This window comes from Phaethon lepturus, unplaced genomic scaffold (genome assembly GCF_000687285.1).
Source record: "Phaethon lepturus isolate BGI_N335 unplaced genomic scaffold, ASM68728v1 scaffold25096, whole genome shotgun sequence".
NCBI lineage: Eukaryota > Metazoa > Chordata > Aves > Phaethontiformes > Phaethontidae > Phaethon > Phaethon lepturus.
Window position 1 is genome coordinate 10620 of NW_010548895.1, and position 10619 is coordinate 21238.

The following is a 10619-nucleotide window of genomic DNA, read 5'->3' on the forward strand; positions in this document are numbered from 1 at the left end:
GCTGCAAGCTAAATGTCAGTTTTCATCCTGATGGGTCCATAATACCATCATGGAACACACAGTAAACAGAGATGCTTGGAGCCCCACCCAGCTAAGAAACAATGTTCTTAGAATATAAAGCTTAAAGCAAGAAGTGCATAGCATTTATAAACTTGGTAAAGGTAACAGAGGTTTTTCTGGTCCTTGTCTGTTAGTGGACAGTCTGATACCATTTGTTTTTTGTGTCTCTGTCATTTTTTTGCAAAATCAGAAATGCATTTAAGAATATACCCGGAAAAATAAGTGGTTTCCACAGCATGCAGAGAACAGAATTCAGCACCAAAGTGAGACATTTGACATGCACAGTGCCCAGTTTTTAGCTACTAGTGTAATATCCTTTAGCAGCCTGGACTATGATTCTTAAGATGAAGATGGCATGTGGCCAAAGCCATTCTACAGACTGCCTGACTGCTCAAAAGGGTATATTCTGGGCTGAAACCATCATCATTGTTCTCAATGGTCTATCACTTAAAAAGACTCACATCAGTAGACCACCATTAGCAGCTAGTAGCTGCTCCTTTGGGGCCCCCTCCTCTTTTTCTTCATAGACTTGAAAGAGAAAAGTCCTTGGACAAACATTTTCATTTTGAAACACTTCCTACTCTAAAGTCATCTCCGGCATCAAAATGAACAACTGCAGCATGAATTAAACCTGTTAAGATATGACTTTCACCAAGTATCACCAGCTGGATATTTAAATCCACAAAATCTCTGCTACAGGGGCAAGTGCAGCACTTACAATTCTGGAGGTGGGAAATCACCCACTCCTCAGATGTATCTGCACTTACTGGTGCGGACAAGGTGCAAATTACACCAAGATGCCAACCAAGGTAAATCAATATCAAAGAGCCTGTTCACCTGGTCTCACTGTAACTAGCTATGCTGAGACTGACCACTTACAAGCTCTTAAGTACATTGTATTAGCAGTCATATGCACACGATCTGAACAGGAAAGGAACAAGTCTTTGTAGCCCCTTGATTTTGCCTCCTCACACTTCTCTACCTGAAGCTAAAGGGTAGTTGAGAGACAAACAGGCACAGTAAGCTGACTGTTTTATAACAGTAGCATAACAGAATGCACATATGTGTGGAGAGAAAAACAGTGCAAGCCACAAGCAAAGGCCCTTTTTCCATTAATGCTTTCCCTTATATTTACAACTTGCCTTACACACTTTGAATTCACCCTCCAAATACCACCACTCACTGCTGATACCAGACACCGCACCTCTACAGCGGTTATGGTGTGCGTTACAAAATATGCCATAACTGGACAGGGAAAAAAGGTGGTTTATTTGCCCTATTCCTAACCTTTATTGTCGAGAATAAGTCATCTGACTTACCTTTCAACAGTCTAATGAGAACAGTAGTTTGGAAATCCTCTCAAGTGTAGCTTATGTAAACCAGGTCTGATACTTGAGGAGTCAGGAAGTCACCATGTTGCACTGTACCTACTACAATCCTGCTATATATCTAATGTTAAGAACATCATCTTCTCTGGAAAGTTAAGACAAAAAAATCTCCCAGGCTTCTGGGCTATAATTTGCTTTGCCTGCTACTATAGCCACATACATTGAAGGGAATTTTATACAGGTGCACCAGATTTTGAGGAAAAAAAATATTATTAGACTATGATCCAAAACTGCCGTCTGTCTGCTGTAGTTGCTCAGAGCTTTATCCAAACAGGTTTTGCAAAGTGCCCACAGATGAGAACTACACAACCTCTCTGGCCAGAATCTGCTCAATTAGCCTAATGATGAGAAAGTTTTTCCCTTAAATCCAACCTAAAGCTCTTAATTCCAGCTTGTGTCCATCGCATCTCAGCTTCCTGCCATGCACTGCTGTAAAGAGCCCGGCTCCGTGTGCTCGATAACCTCCTCAAAGGCCCTGCAAGGCTGCTGTCAGGTCCCCCAGAGAGCCAAATGTATCAGTCTCCCTGTACTCAGTCACTGCAGCATCCCATAGGAGCTATGGGTTATTTTATGAGATGCAGGTCTGTATATCCAAATTACGATTTCCAAGAGAAACTGCAGCAGGTTTATCTAGAAACCAAAGTGCTCACATTTTTGCCAGCAGCAAAAGAGAAAGAAGAAAAAAACAACCAGCTCTACTTGCCAAAATGTATTTTTTTTAAAAAAGCAAAAAACCAGTAATGCAATGCTAGAGCTAAAACACCCACCTCCTCTTTATCCCAGTATCTCAACCATAAGACTGCTCTGTAAGAACAGCCACATTCACAAATAGAACAGTAAATCCCTAGTAGCATTTATCCAATTACAGAAAAGGCATATTCCATACAAAAGTTTAGCAACAAAAACAGAGAAGGTCTGATTTAGTAAATCCAGTTTGCCTTACTTGTTATTTAGCAAACACCTTCCACTAAAACCCTACAGTTTGTTGACAGCAATCTGAAATGTGTTGAAGTAGGATACACATACAGAATGTCTTATTTACTAAAGCAGAATTATTTTTGGAAAAGCTGAATGTAGAACAAGCTACATCTTGCTCTAATTTACAGCTGAGCATCCTGTTTACATGCTGATGTCCATGTTGACTTTTTTGGTTACAGGAAGCAATGCTGAAAGACTTGAAATAATTTTGCCTCACACTGCCTGTCAAGTTATTCCACTTCCATAGGAAACAATGGCTTGGGGTCAAGTTAACTCATGCGGCGAAATAGGAGAAAGCAGCATTGTTTCACCACTCTAAGACAATGTCTTTTTAACAGCTTTGCTACAAGGATTTTCTTTGCCAGGCTTCTTTGCCCAATCTGTCTCTCTGAAATATGTACGACTTCCTTCTGGCACTTTTGCTCAGAATGCTGCTCAAATTATTTTTCCTTCTATCCAAACCTTATTCTTTCTTTCTTTTTCCCCCTCTCTCCTCTTTTACAGAGCAAAGTACTGACATTTTCACAAGATTTGCCCTCTATCTTCAAGCTACAGTTTTAACACAGCAATCTCAGCTGTGGAGCTCTTCGTAAGAGGAGTTTCTACGTTATATTCCTGTTTTTTTTTTTTTTCAATTTATATCTTGAAGCATAGAATGGCTGGCCTTATAGACAGGAGTTTCTACGTTATATTCCTGCTTTTTTTTTTTTTTTTTCAATTTATATCTTGAAGCATAGAATGGCTGGCCTTATAGAGGGTTAAGAGGAAGAAGCTAGTACAGTTTTCCATATGAATCTCTGTGCAAGTGCCAGCTGGATTTTGCAGCCCGGTGCTCAGCAAAGCACAGTGGAACAAGAACGCTGTTAGTATTCTTAGAGTGCTCTGAAGAGGAACAGGAAAAGGCATGAAAATAATCTTACTCTGTACCAGAAAGGAGTGCTGGAAAGTCAAAGAGGAGAATTGAAGCTCCGTCCTCCCCACAGCACACAATCAACATCACTCATAGTCACTCTCATGCATCACGGTGACACCAAAGGTAATAAGCTGTACATGAAAGAAGGGAAATACTGAAGAGGTGTTCTTGCAGCACATCCCCCTTTCCTCTTGCTCTCCATGCCCTCCAAAACTGCACATCACTTCCAAGATGCCGAAAATACTGCTTGCTGAAGCTCTGCCCAGGAGAGGACCCACCATGCACCCATTCCTGCCTCTTGGGATATATTTATTAATGATTTATACCACTACACTCATTCAAACAACTAAAGCCGACTTAGTCTTTCAATTTTTAATTTAATGGCTGATTTACCCTACCTTCAAATCAATGCTAAGGAGCATGAGGCGGTCCTGACCACTGACAGAGACCTAAAGCACAGGCGATGCCGGGGTGATACGGCAGTGTTGATGACTCCCTAATACTTTCATGCACAATACCCAGGGCCTCTGGGTTGGTCCTGTGCACACAGACAAGTTCATTCAAACACCACTGGGTTTTATTAATTCTTTATCAAAAGCAATGAAAATTGAAAGAGGTCCAGAAAACAATCAATCAAACCCAAATAATAAAATCCCAATTCTCCCATTGCAAAGAACAGCTACGTGGGGGAAGCAGGACTGGATAACAGTCCTGTCCCATTCCTCCTACCCTTACCCGCCTAGCTCTCCAGATCGGCACGTATTTACCCCCTCCACTCTTAGCATATCCAAAATCACTACATCTGTCGGAGGCACTGCCATGTGGTACAGTAGTGCACGCACAGAAAATACTCCAAATTCCAGGGTTATATAGAAGGGGGGAAAAAAAAGGCAGTTTCTTCACCTCAGGAGCAAAATTGGACTTCACATGTGTGATGGACTGAATAATGCTTCATCACAAGAGTCAATTTTCTTCCAACTCCCCTGCAGCTCTTAAAACATAGATCTTAGTTTTGTACCTGATTTGCTAAATGTCTTTCTTCTCTATCTTGACTTTAAAAAAATAAAACGGAATGATAAATACATAATTTCATGATTTATTGTGCTCACCAGAAGGCAGATATTTTAGGAAGACTGTTCTCACTTAAGAAATATATAGTGATATTTAAAATTAAAAAAACAAACAAACCAAAAACATGTCACTCCCCATCTTCACAAGGAGAGAAAAGCTATTATTTTCTCAGGGACAACAAAAGCCAGAAGAAAAAGCTAAGTAGTTATTAATATGGAAATCATCTAAAAAAACCCACCCTGTAACATACAAAAAGCCGTAGGAAAATTCCATCTCACATAATTTTTAGTACTAACTGTAGTAAAAACATGAGACGTGAAAAAAAAGATAGAACAAAAAAACCCACATAGTTCAAGCCTTGAATCAATAAAGTAATTAAGATCATGAGTGTCTTAAGAAAATCATCACTTTGGCATTTTCCTACTGTATAGGACTTTGTTAGAAAGATACAGGACTTGGTTAAAAAAAAAGGGCCCTTCCCCCCGATACTGAATTCCTTCTTTGGACTCGTTATATTGCTTTGCTGCACAAAAAGCAAGATGAGCGTGTGCAGCTCCTTGGCTGCACTTCTGTTAACTGCCCTGGCTCACCCCCACCTCAAGACTCATCCATTCAGGAGCACATGTAAAATAACCAGATAAATGCTTCCTACCTTCCCCTTAAGCTAGTCAAACGCCACCTCCGCGCTGGGGAAGGCTCTTCTTCCCTAACTGAAGGTATTCTGGTGGCTCGCTCTTTTAAGCCTTTCCTCCAACCCTGCTTTGCAGCTGTAGGAGATTAGGGCCCCAGAGCGGCAGCCTCTGCCACCTGCCCACCTCTTCCCTTCTCGCCCCACATCTCTGGTTTTGCCTCTTCTTTCTGGAAGTTTCTTTCCAGCAGAGACTCCCATGGGGGCTGGCACGTCCTGGCTGCCAGGCTGCAGCCGCTGATTCTCATGGGACTAAACCAAACCATTCCCGCTTTGGCACCTACGTGTAATTCGTGAGCCGCTAGCTGAGCTCCCAAACGCAGAACCCCTGGCTGGAATCACCTGACGGGAGCCTGCAGCACCTGGGCTCAGCCTGGTTTGAGGTTCCCAAATGGAAAACACTTGGCCATGAGTGTTTCGGCAGGAGAGGAACCCCATCGCCAGGGCAGGCCTGGGCTTGAGCGCGTGAGGGGTGACTGAAGCAGCAGCTGGGCTCCATACTCCATAGATTCGTGCCAGGCCATGGTGCCTCGCAGCCTCAGGTCTGAAGAAAAAACCCGAGGAACCGTTTGCAGAAATGCCAGCAGACGCACAGCAAGGCTGGACCGCGGCAGCACGCGTGCTGGGGATTAGGCCTCTGTTTTAATAACTCTTGTCACTGATACGCACCACTCGCCTTCATCAAGCCCGTGGGATAGCCTCCTTTGCAGGAAAGGGCGCCATGTTTGCTGGTACAACAGCGGCGTCCAGTCCTCTCTGAAGCCACATCCAAAGCTCCTGAGGCCGCTTTCTCATTTTCTATGAAACACAAGTTAAAGTTAGGAAACCTGCGAGGCTTAGGTGCATTCTGGACAAGGCAGCAGGGAAAAGAAACTGCCTAGCGTTAAGATTGTGGACATGGAAGCTAAAAATCAGCTAGGAGGTTTTAATCTCTTAGATATAAATACAATCACAGAAATTTTATTCATGGAATTCAGTGCCATAGGATAAAACTTGGTTTTAAAAATGCTTGATAGCTAATGCAAAACTGACCACTTGCAGGGGAGGTTATGACCTAATTTGAAGAAAGGTGTTTGATTTATTTGCCTTTGCTTTGTTTTTGTTTAATATTGTGGAACCCTGAAAGTATCCAATTAGAAAAATAAAGTTTAGCCAGAGATACAAGATGGGCCAAGTAAAGATCCCCCACTGCTTTCAGCGTGTTACAAAATATATGATACCTTTTGTAATAATGCGGCAAGAATAAATCAGCCTTCATGATTGAGAGGAGACCGTATTACTGGTTCTGGTGCTTTCTGCCTTTCAGAGGCAGCATGTGCTCCGAAATATTGTCGCTTTTGTTGCTTCCAATATGTCAGCTTGGAAAGGAGATCACAGAAGTGAGATCAGGCCAAGACAAACATTTTACTGCCGTTTACTTGCCTTTATTACAATTGCTTTCAGGTGGCTACCAGTATAAATTTTAGTATCTCATACCAGCCAGATGAAGTTTTTTACTGGGCTCGGTGTCCTTACAAGGTTCAGACTTTGACAACATCGCATTTCATTTTTAGCTATTGCCCAACTGCAGTGTCTTTTAATTGAAAATAGTTGTTATTGATATATTTTGTGACACGCTCTGCGGTTCACACTCTGGAGCAAGTCTTCAAGGAATCACCTCATCCCAAGTCACCTTCGTAGACCCAAATCATAAGGTTTTATTTACTTGTATGCTCAATGTGATGGGAAGAAAGACCTAAACCTGGTGTGGCTGTGCAGACGGGCAGTGCAGCACAGGGGCTGGAAGTGTGCCGGGACCAGCCCCTCATTCCTGCCTCCAAGCCCCAGCCAGGCAGCCCTGGGTGTACCCGGCACTCTTGCCTTGTCTGGCTTCTTTTTAAGTGAATCTCACCCACAGAGAAATAGTGATTTTCTTTTTCCTTAATGCTGCCTACAAAGAGCTTCTCAATTTTTAGTTCATTAACAAATCTTTCCTGGGATCTATTAACATGTCACTATGGAATGCCGTTTTCTTCAAAGTTTAATACGGCTTAACTCTGTCTTAATCATATTGCTCTACTACACTTTATAGCCTGCGGCTTGAGGGAACCTTTGCCTTTTATTAGTACCCATATACAATCATGATGTCATTCCAAAAATCCAGTGCTGCTTTGGGTTTCATAAATTCTTATACCTTTGATTTACTTGGTGTATCTGCAGCTGTCCGAGAAGGAAGAGGTGCAGGCAGGGCAAGGAATGAAACGTTACAGCACCGAGTTGTGCCAGCGCGTTGCTTTGCAAGGAGGAGCTGTACTGCCAGGAGGTACCGTCACTTCTTCCCTGCAACGATACTCGTCGACTTTAACAGTAATACGGGCTCGGTCAAACTCTTGGTACAATCAGGATGAGTGCTGTTACGACAGTCAGGGAGAGCTGACAGATTTTCATGCTTGCAACTTTGCTGCGGGCGACCGTTTCTAACTTGATATAAGGAAGATGTCTCATGCCACAGTCTTGTCAGAGTCGCAGCATTTCTGGTTTGGCCCATCTAGAAGCGCTGCTGACTGCCTTGTGGAGGAAGGACGGGAGTACCCGTCTGAAACCCATTTTGGGTCATTTGCACCTCCAGGGGAAGCAAAAGAAGTCAGGGACTGAAAATCCTTCTTAGAAGTGCAGATTGGCGGATACAAGTTTTATCTGTTGTTTGGGGTGATATTTTACACTTTATAATGATGCTTGTGAGGGACGTAAGAAAGTTCCAGTGTGCTAGATCTATGGTCTCCATCTGATAAATCTCTTATTTATATCACAGGCTTCATTACTGGAGATGACAAAACCAAGATTATGCAATTGTATAAAAGCAGCTGCTGACAATTCTGTTGTCTTTTCCAATTCCATTTCTACCGAGAAGCATATTTTAATGCAATTTAAGGTGCTATAGTCCTAGGAGCATGAACAAGATGGATTCACTAATTAAATGGAAACAAGGTCCAGCCTGCTATCTCTAAAATACAACAGATCCCATCATATCCACATGCTTGCCTCCCTGCTGTTAGAGAGATTTGTCATTTGCAGGTGCTTGGGTTCCGTCTTAGCACCACATCAAAGAATCAGAAATCAGCTCATCTATCTCCTAATAAGACACCATTTGACTTTTTTTTGAGAGTGGTATCCAAGTAGGCATTGTCTGGGTCTGCTTAGACATTTGTTGCCTTTTCCCGATTTCTTCATAAGAGTTTTTTGATTTTTTTTCCAAGTCAGAGTTGCTGCAATGTGCTCTATGTGGTGCAAGTGTTCAAAGGCATTGGGAATGTACAGCTTGTACAGAATGCAGCTGCCTGCCTGTGAAATGGTATTAGACACAGAGAATACAGTATATTGATTCTTTGGCATCTATATCAGCTTCCTGTTTGTTTCTGAGTATAATTTAAGTCCTAGTTTTTTACCTGGTTGGATCCTGAAAGGTTACTGCTTTTGTCTATATGAATTGCCATAGCAACTGTTATGCTGGAGCAAACAGTCATGAGCTTGAACAGCCTGGGGGTCAGCAGCAGAACGCTCTTAATTTGGAGACCTTCATCTCTAAAATCTGAGTTGTTTTACCAGCTTGATTGGGCTATATTTTCTGTGCTTCAGCATGATTCACCGTGGTCTGTGGGCTACAGGATCCTGATTTCCGCATGGCAGGGAGGGAAGAGACATGAGTTTATGTTTGTTTATTTGGGAAGGATTATATTCTTTTTCCTTTGAATAAACACCATATTTAAAAAGTGTAGAATGAACCCCAAAGTATATATTGGCTTGCATGTGTATCTTGATGTAAAGGCTATGTTCTTATACTTTATTGCAAGTCTATGGCTCAAGTCTGAGGCCGAGATGAGACACTGAGCACTATGACATCGCATTTGCTTATGCTGAAACTGAATTTGGCCTGTTGCGCTGTGCCTTACGTCCCTTAGCCTTAGCAGTACTAAGGGGCTGCTCTTTGCAGCTCTGTAATCTTTCACATTGGCTGCTGAGGCAGGGCTTTCCCGTTGTTGTTCTCACGTCTTTGTTTATTGTTCCCATGGCCTTGCACCTGCAAACCCCAATAATGTTATACGGCAGGTTCTCATGGGAAACTATTACCACTGGTGTGAAAATCAGCCCTTTCCCCCAACCTTTTCATACCTCATTTTATAGATGTTAGTTTATATTAGAGATTACTAAAACATAGCCCACAACAAAGCAGTATTTGTACGCTAAACACCATTAGTATTTTAAACACTAAAATATTATCCAATAATACATGTGCACAGAAGACTAATGACCAAAGTGCAACACCTCTGTCTAATTACCATACTCAGCTGTAATCATGCCACAAAGAGGAACATCCAAGGGGGAGTTTGAGTTGATCCCATTGAAAAAAGTGTGTAATAAGTAGTGGAAAAGCATGCCAAAAATGCTTTTGGCATGATGACCATCATCTTCCTTTTCATCCTCACCATCACTGCACTGGAGGGAGCCCCCAGAGGACACTTATCTGGGGACCCCACCACTGCTCTTCCCATCTGCCTGCAGAGGAGTTTTCTCTTTTCCTTCTGTGTGTTCCCAGCTGCAGACCCTGCTAAAAATACTCTGTGCACAAGAGCTCGCCTCGGCATCCTGCATGCAACAGTCCCAACAGCATGAATATATGAATTATGTGCTTGAAACCATGAAGGCAGGGAAAGTCACAAGTGGTAGTATGGCAGATAAACCACATCATAGCATTTTGCTCTTTGTCAACAGGTCTGCCTCACCCTTCAGCTGGTAGAGCAAAAAGCAGCAGCTACTCGTATTTTAGGCCACAAATACCTTGCCTTAAGTAACACAAAATTTGAATATAGGTATGACAGATACACAGTTTGTCATTTGACCAGTGGTCACACATATCTACCAGCCATAACAGTTTTCCCTGCCTGCCATACTGCACATATTTTTATCAAAATTGCCACAGCTGGGGATCTTCTCAATGGGAACAACTGAGTGTTAAACTCCTTGTTCTCCATAGAAACAAAGACATCCAAGGCTGATGCCTTCAAATGTTATGTTTCTGGTCACATTTTTTGTTGTTCTGTAACACACTAACATGATTGTTCAGTGATAGTGCTGATGAAATCATAGAAATCATAGAAATCATCCAAGTGTATCCTGCGGTTTGCAGGGGGCTTGCTTTTTTGTCTTCTGGGTAAATCTTTTCCAATCTGATTGCCCTATGACTGCATCCCAGCACTTTGGGATTTAACCAAGATTGACTATGCAGCTGACAAACAGCTGCATCCAGCCCCAGAAGTTTGAAGCCAAGCTTCCCAAGTAGTCTGTGTAACAGAAGCAGACATCTGTCCACTCACCTTTTGACAGGAATGGCTTTAGCCAGACAGCTTCTGTGAAATTAAGTATTATTGAAAATACTGCTTTACCCTTCACCTGCTTCATTTTTACCACCGAGACAGTTTTTAACAGCGGAGGACATTCCCATGTTCTTCATATAAATGATGGCTACCTAGCTTCTTCCTAGAAC